Below are 17,493 nucleotides of genomic sequence, written 5' to 3' on the forward strand. Positions count from 1 at the left end.
AGGTGTTCTGCAACCAGGAGGGCTGGGACCGCGATAAGGACAATTACATCTCACGAGAAAGTCGAAACCGAGACAGATATATATTATTATTGGCTCGGTTCATTACCTGCCCCTTCGGGCGCAACATTAAAAACTGTCAAAAACAAATAACAAGAGGGAGAGTGCTAAAAAGATAAGAGCTCAGTATCTGCTGCTCCAGGTTCAATCCCCAGCATCTCTAGAAAAGTGCCCTTGTCCGAAACCCTGGAGAGATGCTGCCAGTCAGCTTGGTGGGCCAACGGTCTGACTCTGTATGAGGCCACTTCTTACATCCCTAGTGTATCACTCCAGTGTGAAAGTCCAGGCTAAAGCAGTACATGAGCATTATTCACCCACACAAACAATTCCATCGGGCACAATATTCAACCTTACTGATTTGGCCCAGGGAAATATTTTGCAGCTAGGGAGAAGAGAGATACAGAGAATAGAGCAGCTGTTATAACCATGTCAACACAGAAGGGATAATGGAGCTTTTGGATCTGGGCCCATGTTGGCACTGGCCCATTGGCAGACTGAGTGCCCCAAAGGGGCACCATGGACTGTCTGGCCTGGGGTGATTTTAAAAACAATATAATGCATTTTCAGTAGATAGAGTAACTCCAAAAAACTCCCCCTGTTCCCCAATCGCCCCATGCATGTATAACATTCACATAGAGGGAAGTGATCTAAGAAGTAATGTGTATATGTAGAGATCAATTGCCTTGGATAATTTTTAAGGCGCCAGGCTTGTTGGCAGATCAACCCTGCATTACAAGATATCTGCAAATATGGCATGAAGGCTGGCAAAACCAACCCCACCATGTGGGAATCCCTTCCAGACGACCGCAGTGCCTGGAGACAGATGGTCAGGTCATGCATCCACAGCAGTGACCAGAGGAGACATGACCGCTGGGAAGAGCACAGAGAGAAGAAATGCCATGGTACATCTGCAGCAGCGCAACTGGATGCCTTCACCTGCCCCACCTGCAACAAAACATGTCTCTCCCATTTCGGTCTCTGCGACCACAGCAGGCGCTGCAACCATCCAACCATTTGACTTTGAACACTGAAGGCGCGCTCCTGCGTTGTCGAGATGCCAACGACTTCAGGGTTCATCTCCTGAGTTCTTGCCTAAATCCACCATACACATACACACAGAACCACAACAAAATGCCCTAACTTATGACAGAGCTCCATCACCCACAACAGAAGAGAGGAATATCTGGCCCAGAGTTTGCATGTGGCCCTCTGCACCTTTGCATCTGGCCTCATAGAGCCTGACTGTGTTTGCCTAGCTAGAACGTGGCTTTGGATTCCAATTACGCCTCTTGCTTGCCTGGATCGAGGGTAGGGAAGGGTGTGTGAGGGTTTGTGCAGAAACTAGACTACTGTACAAATGGAACCTTTTATTCCTTGCTCCTCGCACTTCGCCTCTGGCCCTGCCCACCTCTGGCCTTAGGCCCTTGGGTGGGGGCCCAGAAAGGAATGCTGGAAAAATACTTCCTACCCCTGAGCTAAAACATTAGGTGCCTGGCCTCAGCACTGTCTCCGTATCTTGGCCTAGCCTACCCCACAGGGTGGCTGTGGGAAAGAATTATGAATGCTGCCTAGAGTCCCTTGGGGAAAAGGTGAGATGCAAAAATAGTCATAATAACATTAGTCCACATTCCAGCAACCTGTTGGACCCAGACGAGCCCTGAAATGCCTACGGATGGAGTGATCTCCTCGGTCACTTTGCAAAACAACTCCATCATCTTTAAGCCTGCTTCTTATCAAGGTAAGCACTCCCTTGGGCCAAGCAACTGTGAATAATTCATTGGCGAGCAGGCTGAAAGAAGAAGATCATCTAATTAAGAGAGAGAGGTTGGAAAAGAGCCATCAATGGATTTTTACGGGCAACCGCAAGCAGCAGATGGCAAGCTGCGGCTCTTCCAAACCGGGAGACCGCAGAAAACCAAGTATTATGTACCGATGGGTTGCAACATCTTCTAATTCGTGCCAGGGACTTATATAAAACAGAGGCTCTTCGTTCATCTGCTGAAGTGCAAGGATGAGCCTTCAAGTAAATCCAAATGCCTGAGTACACCCCTGTTCTGTTCTTCTTCTTCTTCTTCTTTTAAATTGCCCGTTTTTCAAAACTCTGCTCAAAATGCAATTCAAGTGGGGCTTGCAAAATGGTTGGTCGAGCTGATTCTTCTCATTCTCTTCAATTCCTCCCTTCCTCCACTCTATCAAGATGCATGCAATTCTCGGGACTGTGTCTCCAAATGGGGAAAAAGAAGCAAAGTATAGGAAGCACAGAGGAAGGCTACATTCAGACATCACACTAATCCACTGTTTGCACAATCCCTGGTTTAGAACTCCAGCCATAGTTTGCTCATCCAACAGCGCAAAAGGCAAACCATAGTTTACAATTGCAGGTATGATGTCATTTCCCATCCTCTCGGCTTTGTAATTTATTCCACTCCTTTCTCTGTGGCACAGCACTCTTGCCACCTGGTCCTTTGAGATCAGGAGCTCTTGGGCATGCAGCTGCCACAATGCCTACACAGCTGTGAAATGGGCATAAGGAGCCTCTGGATGGATCAGAACCAAAAGGGCCATAGCTGCGTGGTAGAAAATCTGCTTTGCACGCAGAAGGTTGCAGGTTCAGTCCCTAACAGCATCTCCAGGGAGGGCTAGGAAAAGACTCCCTGCCTGGAACCCTGGAGAGCCACTACCAGTCAGTGTAGACAATACTGAGCTAGATGGAGCAACCGTTTGGCTCCTAGGCAGCTTCCTAGGTTCCTATAAGCATTCCATTTCCCCGCTATTGGCCATACATAGGCTGCTGGGAAGCCCACAAGCACAGCATCGAAGCAAAAAAAAAAAAATTCCCACAATAATCTGGTGTTCTGGGATAGACTGCCTCTGCATCTGGAGGCTCCGCACATAACTACTGATTACGGAAGAGGAGATTTGCTGGAACCGACAAGGTTCAGGATCCTGTTTCCCCATAGTAACCGGCCAGATCCCTCTGGAACTCCCACAAAAAAATGGGAGGAAATGCAACTCTCTCTCCTACTGTTTGTCCCCAGCTACTGGTGTTTGGACAGCAGACTGCTCCTGAAGTGGGAGGCTCCTTTGAGCCTTATGTAAATTTGCCCAGCCACCCATTTCAAGGAAGCAGCAGATTCGGGCTGCCCTGACTGCTTGACTCTGCTCTGGAGACGGGAGAAAGTGCACTAGCAGGCAAGGCAGATCGCGAGGTCGGTGGCCATGGGAAGCACAAAAGAGGCTGCCTTTCCCGGTCACAGGGAAAACTCTTCCTGCTCTGAATTTACACAAGCTCTTTCCAGCCTCTCTCCGTTGCCCTGTCTCACCCCAAGCAAATGTAAATCAAGGCTTCCAGGAATCCACATTCTTCCCAGAGGCTCACCAGTATTATTTGGAACGCGCTGGTCTGAAAAAGAACAGCAGTACAGTAATGAAAAAAGATAAACTGCATTTAAATATGTCCTCTGGGGAGAATTTCCTTACTTCCTGCCTGCTACTGCCCTGCCGCTACAGCATTCCTGTGTCCTACTCAGGACGAGGGGGTATTAAAAATGAATTATTATCATCATCATCACTTTGAGGGCCACATTCCCCTCTATGCGACCTTTCTGGGGCCACACGCTCAGGGTGGGCGGGGCCAGGAGGGAAAGTGGGTGGGGCAACAAGTGCTAGTTTGCTCACCCTCTCTAGATAAGCAAGAAGCACCATCAGATATAGGATACAGGCAAAAATACACAAGGAAGATGTAAAGCAAGGCCAGTGGTATAGAGGTGTGGCCTGGGGCTGTGTGGCCTAGGGAGAGTCCCAAAGGCCAGAGACAACTGCCTGGTCCATCTGGTCTAAAGAGAAAGTGCTACAAGAAGGGAAAATGGGGTCTCTGAAGTTGCCCACCAAAAAGTTTCATCACCTGTTGGGGTGGAAGTCGCCACCCTACTGACAAAGATTCCTATGCACAACTGCAATTGTAGTGCAGACCACACAGCTTGCAAGGGGGAGATATCTTAACACACTCAAGGATGTTCGGATAAGGAGCCAATGGCCACATACACATCTGGTCCTGCAAAGCTCAGCTCTCTCCAGTTTAAGCCTGCTTCCCTGCAATATTCCCAGTTTCAAAAGCCACAAGCAGAATATTTCTGACACTGTCAAAACAAAATCGAAAATTCTTTCTAGTAGCACCTTAGAGACCAACTGAGTTTGTTCCTGGTATGAGCTTTCGTGTGCATGCACACTTCTTCAGATACCATTTCGTGTGCATGCACACTTCTTCAGGTATCTGAAGAAGTGTGCATGCACACGAAAGCTCATACCAGGAACAAACTCAGTTGGTCTCTAAGGTGCTACTAGAAAGAATTTTCGATTTTGTTTTGACTATGGCAGACCAACACGGCTACCCACCTATTTCTGACACTGGACTGTGTGCTATCCATCCCAGTCGAGCCTTGGCCAGATACAGATACCACACGGATGTCAGCAATGCACATAAGTGCTGTAAAACGTAACACGGGTTATAGACAACTCCCTGGTCGGGCTCCTAGCACAGGCCTGCGGCAGAATTTCTTGTGGTCAAAGGGAAGGGAGCCACCGACGACGACAACCGTGACAGGGCTTCCAAGACTTCCATCTGACTAAAGTACAAGAAAACTTGGTGCCAGCCATCATGATGATCTCATGTGGGCTTTCATTAAGGCCTCCCAGTTCACAGGCAGGTAGGTCAACCTGTGCCCGGGCTGTAGCACTTTGGATTTTCACACATATGGGGCACTGCCACTGCAGTTTGAGTGATTGAGAGCAATGCTACAACACTCCCGGCGATATGGATCATTTAGTTACAGTCTGCGGATTATCCTTTAGCAACAAGGATACTTGTAGAGATTCTTTTCTCTTTATTGAATAAATGAACATTTGGAGGGAACTTTGGTTTTCAGACATCCCATATTGCGCTTGAACGTGATTTGGGTATTGCATACCTTATGTAAAGACTATATTTAAAGAAACGGACACTTGGTGGAATATAAATGTCTCTATTTTTACATGTTGCCTTTGGGAAGTTTTACATACAGTGGTGCCTCGCAAGACGAAATTAATTCGTTCCGCGAGTCGTTTCGTATTGTGAAAATTTCGTCTTGCGAAGCACGGTTTCCCATAGGAATGCATTGAAATTTAATTCCCATAGGAATGCATTGAAATTTTCGTCTTGCGAAGCACGACCATAGAAAAATTCGTCTTGCGAGTCACCTAAAAAATTGCAAAACCCTTTCGTCTAGCGAGTTTTTCGTTGCGCGAGGCATTCGTCTTGCGAGGTACCACTGTAATTGCATACAGAGTTATGTGAGCCGTGCCACTTCAGACTGCTGGCGGGGGCTCAAGGGAACTGAATGTGCCTCTTTACACCCACCCACAACCCCTCCCCCCCAAAAAAGCAACACAAAAATCCATATACACAGAAAGTTAGGTGACAAAGACAAAATTTATAGTCTAGCTTTATGTGCAGGGATGTGTGTGTGAGTTTGTGTATCTATACACAAAAACTCCTTAGACCATCCATGTCACAGTCAAACTAAGCATTATTATGAACAGTATTTCCGACTGTTTTTTCCCCTTTGCAGCTGTCTGGTTCCTGCAACAGCAACCCAGCAGCAGATTCTTTCCCCCTCTGTTTCTACATTCAAGCTTTCTCCTGAAGGCAGATTTCTTCCACCGGTTTATCCTCACTGACCCCTCCTGCTTTGCTCATTTCCTCTCCCCCGTGTTATGTCTGGTCCTTATCTCTCGATTGTAAGCTTGTGGGCAGAGCCTGTGTGGGATTTCCAACCTCCCCACCCCCCCCCAGCAAATCTACAGTGTGTAGAAGTTTTAGGTGTTTCACAAACGGAACAATCCCATCGTAAGAGCCCCACCTCGCCGGCCGTCCACAGTGGTGCAGTCCAAACGCAGGTGGTACAGTCCAAACGCAGGCAGACCATCTCAGTAAGAAGTACACCTTCAGGCCGCTCCCTGTGACTCCGAAAAGCAGGCAAGCGTCATGTCACCAGCCATTCAGCCTGCGACGTGACAAGTGAAAGCAGTCAAGAGCAGCCCCAGGTGTCGGCCTGCTGAATGTTCAGGGTGTGTTGTGTAAGCAGAAATGTGGGTCGAGGGCGACAACAGACACCGTGCGGTCAAAGAGAGTCCTAAGGCGGCAGGAGGTGGTGCTCATAAGAAAGGATGGTCAGTACAAGCCTGGTCCTTCTACTCTCCACTCATCCACCAACCTGAATAGGTTAGGGAGCTTCCAGTCTACAGGTGCTGCTCCTTAACATCAAGCCATCAGGTGGCAAGACCTGCTTAATCCCAGCCTTGCTACTTGACCATCACATCTATCTGGTGGGCCATCACTGAGACCACGCTGGGTGAGAGTGGAAGGGCAAACCTCTCCCAGATGTGCCCACCAAGTTTCCAGATGCAGCAGAAGTCCTGGCTGGAAGGGTGAGGATGTGGGGCAGCCCTGGCACATTCATCTCCCTGACCCAACCTTGCAGATGTCCATCTCTGGGCATGTGTACCTCGTGTTGGGCTCAAGCGACCCAACAGGCGTTCTGTTAGCTTACTGACCATCCTGCTGTCTAATAGTCTTCTTAGCTGAATTGACAGAAGTGGTGTTGGGCGATCCACCAGCCCACCAAAAACTCTAGTGGGCACCAGCAAGATCCACACTGAAGAACCTTGTCTGGGGAGGCTCACAACTTCATGAACACCATGTCAACCGCAGGCCTATCTCAAATAATGCTGGGCTCAGCACACGTGGCGTATTTTGGACAACTTTCTGATGCCAGCTCTAGCCCCAAACATCTGGAAGGCGGCAGATTAGACAGACCCCACTTGTCAAAGCAGCCCATGGCTCCCATTTCCAAAATCATCCGCTCATTACTTGTGGAACAAACAAACAAAAACCTCACAAGTAAATAACATTATCCAGCAGGAATAAAACCAGTTTTGTTTGTTCAGCCGGCCTCAGAGCACCGCCTGGAGAAAAGGATCTCCGCTTACGCTCGGAAGATCCATGAGAATCTGAGAAATAACTTGTTTTCCGCATTCGTTCCAGCAGCTCCAGTTACAGGTCACGGGAAAGTGAAATCTCCTTGTTTCTTAGAGACACCCGAGGAAAGTGAGCAAAAAAAAAAACAAGCTGGAACGCCCAGGCACTGTCCCAGCTATTTAGATGCCAGCGAAAAACAGAAGATCGCAAATAAAAAGCGCCACCTCCGCTTTCCCCGCAAAATGATATGCTTGCAGCAGAAACTCTTGCACAGCACTGCTGTTATTTACTGACTCTCCCAGTGTAAGAAGACTGGGCTCAATCCCTGCCGTCTTCAGATGCTGGTGGCTGGTAGGGCAGAAGGCAGGGAGCCCAACAGTAGGTGGCGCCAGAGCCAATGACAGGCTGAAGCAACTCACTCTAGATTTGTTCCCACTCCCCTCCTGCTTGTTGAGTTCCACAAAGGGTGACACTGAGATGGAGGAGGAGGAGGAGGAGGAAGAAGAATTTGACAGGCAGTGTCAGTTGCTACAATCCACCTCAAAGGCTGCTGCAATGACAGAGCAGGGCTGAGAGCCACGTTCACTGCCTTAAACTACTCAGGGGAAAGGCCGCGTGCGAATGTAAGAGGGAGAAAATGCATTTAAGAGGATTTGATACTGCTCCCTACCCCACGAAGAAACGAAGGGTGTGTGCAGAGCCGGCCCCACCATTGGGCAAAGTGAGGGAGTGCCATCAGACAGAGGGTGTTGGAGGGCATATATTTTGTTACAGCAAATATTGAGCTCGGGTCTCACCTTTGGGTTCTTAAGATGCCTATATGCTGCCTGTTAGGAAGAGAAGGCGGCACAACTGGGAGCGAGAGGTTTGCTCAACCAGCTGCAGGAACCCAAACATACATGTGCATCTTACTCAAAATGAAGACTCTGTAAGAATCTTGTTAGAATGGGCGTATCATAGAGTGCTTGTCTTTTTACTTATGGAGGTCTGGTTATAGCCCAAAATTCACTGTCTTATTCGCGGTACAGTTTGGAATTGATAGTTCTAGGCGTTGTTTTACCTTTCTGAGTGTGTTCTAGCATGGGGCTGCCATACGCCTGGATTTTCCCAGACATTACCAGGATTTCGGAGGGAATTTCTGCAAGGCTGCAATTTGTCCTGGATCTGACCTGAAATAGCTCAACAATTTTTGGGGTTTCCTTAAAAAAAAAAAAAGCTCAACAATTTCCGGGTGTCCTGTTTTTTACTTTTTGGTATCATCTCTTGATCACTGTCACTATTTTGAACCACATTTTGTACAGAGCTCCTGATGAAGGAATCTCTCTCCAAAGCGCAATAAGCAGAATGAACAGTTGATTACTGGAAGCCTGGTCTCTGCTTGGCGTTTTTTTTCTTCCTCTGCCTAGGAAATAAAATATCAATTTCAAGCCATCTCCATGCGTGTTGGGGGAGGGGTGTGTGCTATGCAACAGGAAGCAAAATGTTTTGGGTCAACCCTAATTCTGGCCCCACTGACATTGTGCACTGAAAACAACCTCCTTCTTCTGTGCAGTCATGGCTTCTTGTCTCCAGGAATCCTGGGAATTGTAGTCTGTTAAGGGTGCTGAGAGTTGCAAGGAGACTCCTATTTCTCTCACAGAACTACAACCCCCCCCCCAAAAAAAAACTTAGCAACCAATCCCTCTCCACAGGGAACTCTGGGAACTGTTTCTCTGTGAGAGGAATGGGGTCTCCTAGAAGCTCCCAGCACCTCTGGCAGACTACAGTTCCCAACAGCCTTTGGGGGGAGCCACGACTGTGCAAAGTGTTACGATACTGCTTTAACTGCACAGTGCGGATGGGACCTGTGTGCTCCTCTTTGGACCGTTGGCTGAACTCATCCTATCAGGCAGCTATTAGAGCAGTGGTAGGCAACCTAAGGCCCGTGGGCCGGATGTGGCCCAATCGCCTTCTCAATCCGGCCCGCAGACAGTCCAGGAATCAGCGTGTTTTTACATGAGTAGAATGTGTCCCTTTATTTAAAATGCATTTCTGGGTTATTTGTGGGGCATAGGAATTTGTTCTTCTTTTTTTCAAAATACAGTCCGGCCCACCACATGGTCTGAGGGACGGTGGACCAGCCCATGGCTGAAAAAGGTTCCTGACCCCTGTATTAGAGGTGCAGCCCAAAGCATAGGGGGGGGACCAGGATGGGGAAGGCTGGCGGAGAGAAAGTTCTCCCCTCTCTTGCCCAAACAAGCAATGTAGGGTTTCGTAACAAGAGGCATGCAAATCGGGTGGAGCTACACCAGGAACCCACACGGAACACTCAAAGCACGCCGACTTCCGTTTCTAAACTCAACTCACTTCAAAGCAGGTCAGAAAGTCATTTGATGTGCCTGCACAATGGGGCAACCATCTTTCACAGGCAGGGGGAGAAGCCCAATGGGACACTGTCTTGCAGAGTAGAAGGAGGGAGGGAGTAGAAATTCAAACTGTGAGAAATGCCCTAATTCACAGCCAATACGCCCACCAAGACAGAGCAATCCTTTGAATGTGCACTCCTATGAATTCTGCGGTGAAATTTTCCAGCACAAAAATAATGCCGTTTGTTTTAGGGAGCGGGGGGGGGGGAGGGGGGAATGTGGATAAATGTGCCGATATTAGTGAAAAGAACATACAAAAATGCACGTTACTCGGGGAAACCACTTGCAAATCCTTTCATTTTGTGGCTGACACCCCCCCCCCAGCATGGTCTCAAAATTCAAACTGTGCCCCCCCCCGGTCCAAAAAGGTTCACAACCCCCGCTCTAACCCCTTGGTTGCAGCAGCCCACCAGGAGTGGGAAAAGGGCCACTGGCTTCAAAATCAACTATTCAAAAAATAATCTTACAGATGTTTTAACATTCCACCCAAATCACAATCTTCAGTCCAAATGCTAGAGGATATTCAACAGGAACCCTCCCAGCTCAGCAGCTTCCAACACCCTCCACCTCTGAGGTACAGAAGGGGGAGAAATTCTGTTCGTATTTAAAGGAAAGCCTACCTAATTCACCCTTTCAGAAAGTACGCGAACTGAGAAACGTCCATCCTTCGAAATTCACCCCTCTCTGATGTCTGCGACGCGTTTCTCCTGCCAATGTGTGCAAATATTCATATGGAAAGTGTGGGTAAAAATTACGTACAGAGCTGGGTATTAGGGAAACCTGCTTTGCATAAATGCATACATTAGGCAAAACTGCCTACAAAAATAATGTGTATATCAAGGGGAATTTGCATTATTATTACTGCTAATAATAGTAAGTGTAGCTCTCAGCCAGGAAGCTCACTGGGTGACCTTAGGCCAGCTACTGCCTCTCAGACTAACCTACCTCGCAGGGTTGTCGTGGTGGGGATTAAATGAGGAGGGGAAGAACCACGTACACCCTTCTTGTGCTCCTTGGAGAAACAGTGAGGCATAGAAGCAATCCATAAAACAAATATTGCTCATCCTTCACTCCCGAGGTTCCAGAGCAAACCAACAGCAACTTAGAAGCAGTTTTAGAACAGATCACAATGCCAAGAGGCCGATCGGAGCGTGGAATTGCAAACTGACGTGGAGCCAAACTCAAGATCAGAAAGAATGAGAAGCTGAAAACGACAGATCTGCCCAAGCCCTATCCTAAGGGTGCCCGCCAGGGGCGTCGTAGGGTGGGGGCGGTGGGGGCGGGCCGCCCCTGGTGCCGCCCCTAAGCGGGTGTGTGCAGTGCTGCTGCTCCCGGGGTGACGGAGGGAGCGGCGGCGCGTCTCACCACTCCCATGCGCCGCCGCTCCCTCCGTCACCCCGGGAGCAGCAGCGCTGCACGGACGAGGCTCCCGAAGTGGCGGCCCGGCATACCCCAGGGGGCGGGGCGTCGCCGCGCGCGCGTGCGTCATGACGCACACGCAGCGATGCCCCGCCCCCGGGGATGCCGGGCCGCCGCTTTCCGGAGCCTCGGTGGGCTGCAAAGAGCCCCGAAGCCGCAGCCTCGCAGCCCTTTGCGCTATGGCTGCGGCTTCAGGGCTCTTTGTAGCCCGCCGATGCCCCCAAGCCCCCGCCCGGCATACCCCAGGGGCGGGGGCGTCGCCGCGCGCGCGTGCGTCATGACGCACACGCAGCGATGCCCCGCCCCCGGGGATGCCGGGCCGTCGCCGCGTGTGCGTGCGTCATGACGTCATGACGCACGCACGCGCCACGATGCCCCGCCCCCCAGGGGTGCCCCTTGGCTTCCCGCCCCGGGCAGCCGAGGGGCTAGGAACGCCCCTGGTGCCCGCCCATGAGCCCCCAAACTATTTCAGCCGATGCTCCACCCCATGCGTGAAACTGCAGGGGGAGAGAGAGAGAGAGAGAGAGAGAGAGAGAGAGAGAGACGGACAAAGTCCACTCGCAACTGGCATTGCAAAGACAGAGTCGTATTGATCCCAGGGCCCTGCTCATTCCGCCCCACCCTGGCCGGGCCGCCTCATTTGCTGATCTCTCCCGTGGGAGGGGGGGCGCCAATCAAGAAGAGGGGGAGATGGCACAGTCTATTTTTAGCCTGTCACAAGGCTTTTGCAGCCTATCTGCGATGACCTTCCCTCCGACACACACACACACACACCCCGCCGCCATGCACCCAACTCCTGCTGCTGCGTATATCCCAAATCTTTACACATACCACATATCCCAATCTTAATGCAGACCATCGCCTGGGAGAGAACAGGAACATGGGGGCAGTGGGGGAGGCAGGAGAAGAGAGAGAAGGCAGGGAAGAAGAGCAGCGACGCAAACAGCTCGGCCAACCTCTCCCGCTCTTCATTTAGAAAAAGGGTTTGGAAGAAAACAGGAATGCGATCGACTCCCCTCCATTAGGAGACGCCAGAGTGTGTTTAAGAGCTGCAAGCGCTTAGCTGCCACACACCCAGCATGCACCATCTGCTGCTCCCTTGAAACGTGCATGCATATATATATGCGCACCACAACTGTTGCCTAACCAAGCTGAAAGACATTTGCTGGCCTTAGGAAGACAAGCTGGAGGTGGCAGGCCAGGGATGGAGGCAAGGAGGTCGCACTCTGATGTGCAGCAAGCCTCCCAAAGAGGAGACCATCTCTTTAAAGGAGCACCTGAAGGTCTTGTGCAACATCAGAGGCAGACCCTCCAAGTGTCCCTATTTTCCAGGGACATCCCTGATTTAGAGAATCCGTTCCAGTTCCTGATTTGATCCCTGACCGACCCACTTTTCCTTAAGATGTCCCTATTTTCATCGGAGAAATGTTGGGTGGGGGGGTACAGAGTTATCTGACCCCCCCCGAGTCATCTGAAGGCATTCCTGTATAGGGGAGGGTTTAAAAAAAAGTTTAATGTTTTATTACGTTTTTATATATATTGGAAGCTGCCCAGAGTGGCTGGGGCAACCCAGTAAGATGTGTGGGGCATAAACAGTAAAATTATCATTATGTGTGGGGCATTATGTGTGGGGCATAAACAGTAAAATTATCATTTTCATCGGAGAAATGTTGGAGGGTGTGCAGAGGGTTAATAACCGGTGCAGGAAAAAATTCCATGGGGGATAGCTTCTGTTCCTTAGTTTCACATACACAGGCTAGCCTCTCCAGCGCAGCGTGGATTAAGCCCATGCCACTTTATAAACAGTCACAGCTTCCCCCCCCCCCAAGGAATCCTGAGAGCTGTAGTTTGAAGGGGGTGCTCAGATTAGAGAGGGAGGCTGCTGAGCTACAACTCCCCTTGCTGAACTACAATTCCCAGAGTGGTTTAATAGTCGATCCCTCTACCTCCCAGGGAATTCCGTGAATTGTAGCCCTGTGGGCGGAATAAGGGTCTCCTAGCAACTCTCAGCAGCCTTAACAATCTGCGCTTCTCAGGACCCTCTGGGGGAAACTATGATTCTTTAAAGGGGCTTTGATACTGCTTTAAAACTATATTGTGCAGACAGGGCTGTGGATTGATCAATAAGGCTAGACGAGAAAGGATTCTGTTTTCCTTAAGTGGGCATTGTTTTCCTCTGTGCCTTGTTTTGCACGCTATTTCTACAACTGCTCCTTGTTTGTATTGCCTGTTTATTTGTTTAAAAGTTAAATTATTTTTATTATTGGTGGTGGAGAGGAAGGGCCATGGCACAAGGTCAAAATATCTTAGCTTTGACTTCTGCATTGCAGGGGTTTGTACTACATGACCTTTGGGGTACTTTCCAACTCTCCAGTTTTGTGATTCTGTTGTGGTTTACATGAGTTGTCAGCCCTGCAATGTAGTCCAGTGTAATTATCCAAGACATAACACCAGTCTTGAAAGACCTACATTGGCTCCCAGTACGTTTCCGAGCACAATTCAAAGTGTTGGTGCTGACCTTTAAAGCCCTAAACGGCCTCGGTCCAGTATACCTGAAGGAGCGTCTCCACCCCCATCGTTCTGCCCAGACACTGAGGTCCAGTGCCAAGGGCCTTCTGGCGGTTCCCTCACTACAAGAAGCCAAGTTACAGGGAACCAGGCAGAGGGTCTTCTCGGTAGTGGCACCCGCCCTGTGGAATGCCTTCCCACCAGATGTCAAAGAAAAAACAACTACCAGACGTTTAGAAGACATCTGAAGGCAGCCCTGTTTAGGGAAGCTTTAAATGTTTAATAGATTATTGCATTTTAATGTTCTGTTGGAGGAAGTGGCTGGGGAAACCCAGCCAGATGGGTGGGGCATAAATAATAAATTATTACTATTATTATTATCATCATCATCATCATCATCTTGGGGGCGGGGAAGTGAGTGAAGTGTTTGTGCATTTAAGGTGTGTATCTACACTGTAGCAAAAAAAAAAAAAAACCCCAAAAAAATTCTTCCTCTCTTTGTAGGAAGAAAAACAAACCTGCCTCTGGTCACATGAGACCCATAAATTTAGCCCAGAGGTGTGAGCATTTCCCCACAAATTAAAGGGGGGGGAGAGTTTCCCTTCCTCTCCATACCTCTCACTCGGGCCTAACCCTGGAATCGAGAAGTAATTTATTATGCCGTCTGAAACAGCCTTCAAACACTGTGGCATTCGTGTGCCAAATGGGAAGCCAGGGGAGCTAAACTCTCATTGTTCTCCAGAGGAAGTCCTCTCTGACAAAGGAGACCTCAAGAAGACCACGTGACCTGAGGTTACAGTGGCTGGAGGAGGAATAAATAACATTCTGGTTTAGTCTGCAAAGGTTGCAGAGAGGCAGCTCTGGTCAGGTACGAGGGGGGACCAGGCCTAGATCTGAAATGGGACGTTGTCCACCCTACTGTCGCCAAGATATGTTGCTGGAGGAGGGAGAGAGAGAGTTAAGCAGTTGACGGGGACTGGCTGGACGAAGAGGATGGTGCGAAGGGGCCCCTTGTGCTACAGCACGACAAAACCCGGGGAAAGTGTGAAAGCGCGTAAAAGTTCGTTGTATGAAAAGTTACAGGTTTTAAAAGCAGGAAGTTACGGGAAATGTGCCAATTTAGAAACCTCTGCAAGCACAAACAGTAGGGAAAGCAGGGGGGTCGTTCATAACCACCCTAACAGGGGCGTAGCTAGCCGCTGGGCTGCCGGGGCCGGCAAGCCCAGCGGCACCCATGGGGGCGGGGCGTCGCTCCGTGCGCATGACGTCATGACGCACGCGCACGGAACAACGCCTCCGCGCGGGCCAGTTGGCCCGCCCCTCTCCCGCTGCGCTCTGTGAGCAGAGCCGTCCCGGGGAAAGGAGAGGGGTTGGGCCAGCGAGGGGGGTGTCATTCCCCTCGCTGGCCTGCCCCGTCCTTTCCCCCAGGGCTCCACTCCCTGAGCCCAGCGGGCAGGGAGCGGAGCGTGGGAGTGGTGGGAGGGGCCGCCGCTTGTCACCCCACGTGCCGCCATTCGTTCCGTCGCCCCGGGAGCAGCAGCACCGCACACATTGTGCACTCCCACGGCGGACAGAGCGAGCGGCGGTGCGTGGGGGTGACATGCGGCGGCCCCTCCCACCACTCCCCACGCACCACCGGTCACCCCGGGAGGAGCAGCGCTGCACGGACGGGGTGCTCACTCGGCCGAGCGAGCACCCCGTCCGTGCAGCGCTGCTGCTCCCGGGGTGACGGAGGGAGCGGCGGCGCGTGGGAGTGGCGGGAGGGGCCGCCGCTTGTCACCCCCACCCGCCGCTGCTCACCCTGTCACTGGGGGCGTGCCACCCCTACCGCCCCTCCCCAGCGACACCCCTGCACCCTAACACTACCTAGGCACAAGTCACCATGAACGCACAAAATTAAAAAGGCATTTTGGAGTGGGCCTTCTGACTTTTTAACCAGGTAGCCCAGAGTGATGGGTTTAAATAAATATAGATTTATAGATTTTTTTCAAAATACAATCAAAGTGAAAAAGAAAGGAAAAAAGAAAAAGACAATACAATTCAAGGAATTCATCAAATACAGTAGTTTCTTTTAGCCAACTTCCATCCTTCCATGGTTTCCTCAGTTAATCTATTTCTGCTGCATATTCTGCTTTTTCTAATCATTCTTACCTAATTTTTCTCATTACAATTTTTAACAGCTTACTCCAAAACGGCTAGCGTTTTTAACAGCGTTACAGTGATTTATTAAATAATCTAACAAATAATTTCCAATCCTCTTTGAAAGTTGTCTCTTCTTGTTCTCCAGTTTTACTACTTAAACTTCCTAATTCTACATACTCCATCCATTTCATCTGCCACTCTTCTGCCCAGCTTTGGAGGCGCCAATGTAACTTCTTCCCAAGGGCACAAGGGAGCCGAGCTACACCTCTCTATGTACATCAAGGGTGGTTCATCAGCACCTGCTTTTAACACAGGGCAGAGTTCCTTCTCCCCTTAAAAATCGCAGGAGAGAAGCAGCCTTTGTTGGCCTCTAGCAGACAAGAGTCTACTCAACGTTTGGAGCTGGTGAGACAAATTCATGGAAGATGATGCTATCAATGGCTGGTGGCCAGATGGCTCTCCACTGTGAGAGACAGTACATCTCCGAATACCAGTTTCCAGGAATTGCAGGCTTGCAGGCTTTCCATGGGCATTGAGAGAACAGACAGGTCTTTGACCTGATCCAGTGGCCAGGTTCTTCTTATGACTCAATGTGCTTAAGATCTGCCCCAAATAGTTCTGCATGAGTGCCAGCCAACCTTCAACATATGTCATACCCTCACTTTTAATGCCTCCTTCAGGGGCCAAACGAGACACAATCTTCACAAACGTGCAATCGCAACAACCACTATCAACCAGCAGGCCCTGCTACCATGGCCATTGGCAAAGGATGATGGGCGTTGTAGTCTGACAACATCTGGAGAGAACCACATTGACTACCCATCATTTAGGTAGGTTCTCTGGAGCAGCTTGCAAGGCCAAAACACTTTTTCTTATTGGGTTCCATGGGCATTCCGTCTTTTTGCATCCTAATCTGAGCTATGGGAAGGTAGCCTCTTTCAGAACATCTTTGTTGCAAGTGAACTGCATGTAAAAAGACATAGGCACTCAAAGGAAGTTATAAAAGCAACTAGCGAAGGAGAGTTTGCATGCATTCACATGAATAACATTTGTCCCATAACATCAGGAGGGCCACAGATTCCTCACTCATCCCTGAACTAAAAGGTTTGTTGCGTTTTCATTCTTGCATAACCCAACAGAGAGAGAGAGAGAGACAGAGAGAGAGAGAGAGAGAGAGAGACAGAGACAGCTGTAACCCACATTTGGCTCGGCAGGAAAGTCAGAGGAATTTACACAAACACACACATGCACAGAGAGAGAGAAAGAGAGTTTCTAACATAACATAATTGAGCCAACTCATACCCTAAAAAAAAATATGCCAGCGCAACCTCAAATTGGCAGTGCCATTCCAAGGAACACGGTCACTGAAACCACATCCTTCCTTCCTCGCCGCCCCTCCACCCCGTTCCAAGCCCCTCCTCAGCCCAGCACATCCAGCAGCTACCCTCTCATCTGCAAACTCTCCACCAAGTTCGAAGCCAGCAAATTCAGTTGCTAGTACAACTCGCAGCCCCGACCAGTGCAGAGTTTGTAGGTCCCTGGAGAGCACTCTGAAGCCACAAGGCTGTTTACGGCACTTACATACACCCAGTAAACTGGCAAAAAAAGTGAAAACGCAGAGCAGTTCCAACCCACGCAAGGGCCTCGGCTCAGCAGCAGAGAATCTGTTTTGCAGGCAGAATGTCCCAGGTTCAACCCCCAAAGGAACGTCCAGGTAGGGGCTGGGAGAGGCCCTGCTGCCTGAAACCCTGGCGAACCACTGCCAATCAGTGCAGACAATACTGAACTAGGTGGACCAATGTCCTGCCTTGGTATTAAGGTAGCTTCCTACACTCCTACGTTGCAGGGAAAGCACAAAGGAGAAGGACTTCAACATGAAATAGCAAGGTTTTTGTGCCGGGTTTAGCAAGAACGCCTTGAAGATGCCAGCCTCTCCCCACCAAAATT

General features: G+C 49.9%; 1 protein-coding gene across 3 annotated transcripts in view; it reads right to left on the minus strand.

The window, feature by feature from the left end:
• Positions 1 to 17,493, minus strand: part of KSR1 (kinase suppressor of ras 1) — a 99,369-nt gene that overhangs the window by 70,815 nt on the left and 11,061 nt on the right. The window lies entirely within an intron of this gene.

The sequence above is a fragment of the Lacerta agilis genome, chromosome 15 (assembly GCF_009819535.1).
Source record: "Lacerta agilis isolate rLacAgi1 chromosome 15, rLacAgi1.pri, whole genome shotgun sequence".
Lineage (NCBI taxonomy): Eukaryota > Metazoa > Chordata > Lepidosauria > Squamata > Lacertidae > Lacerta > Lacerta agilis.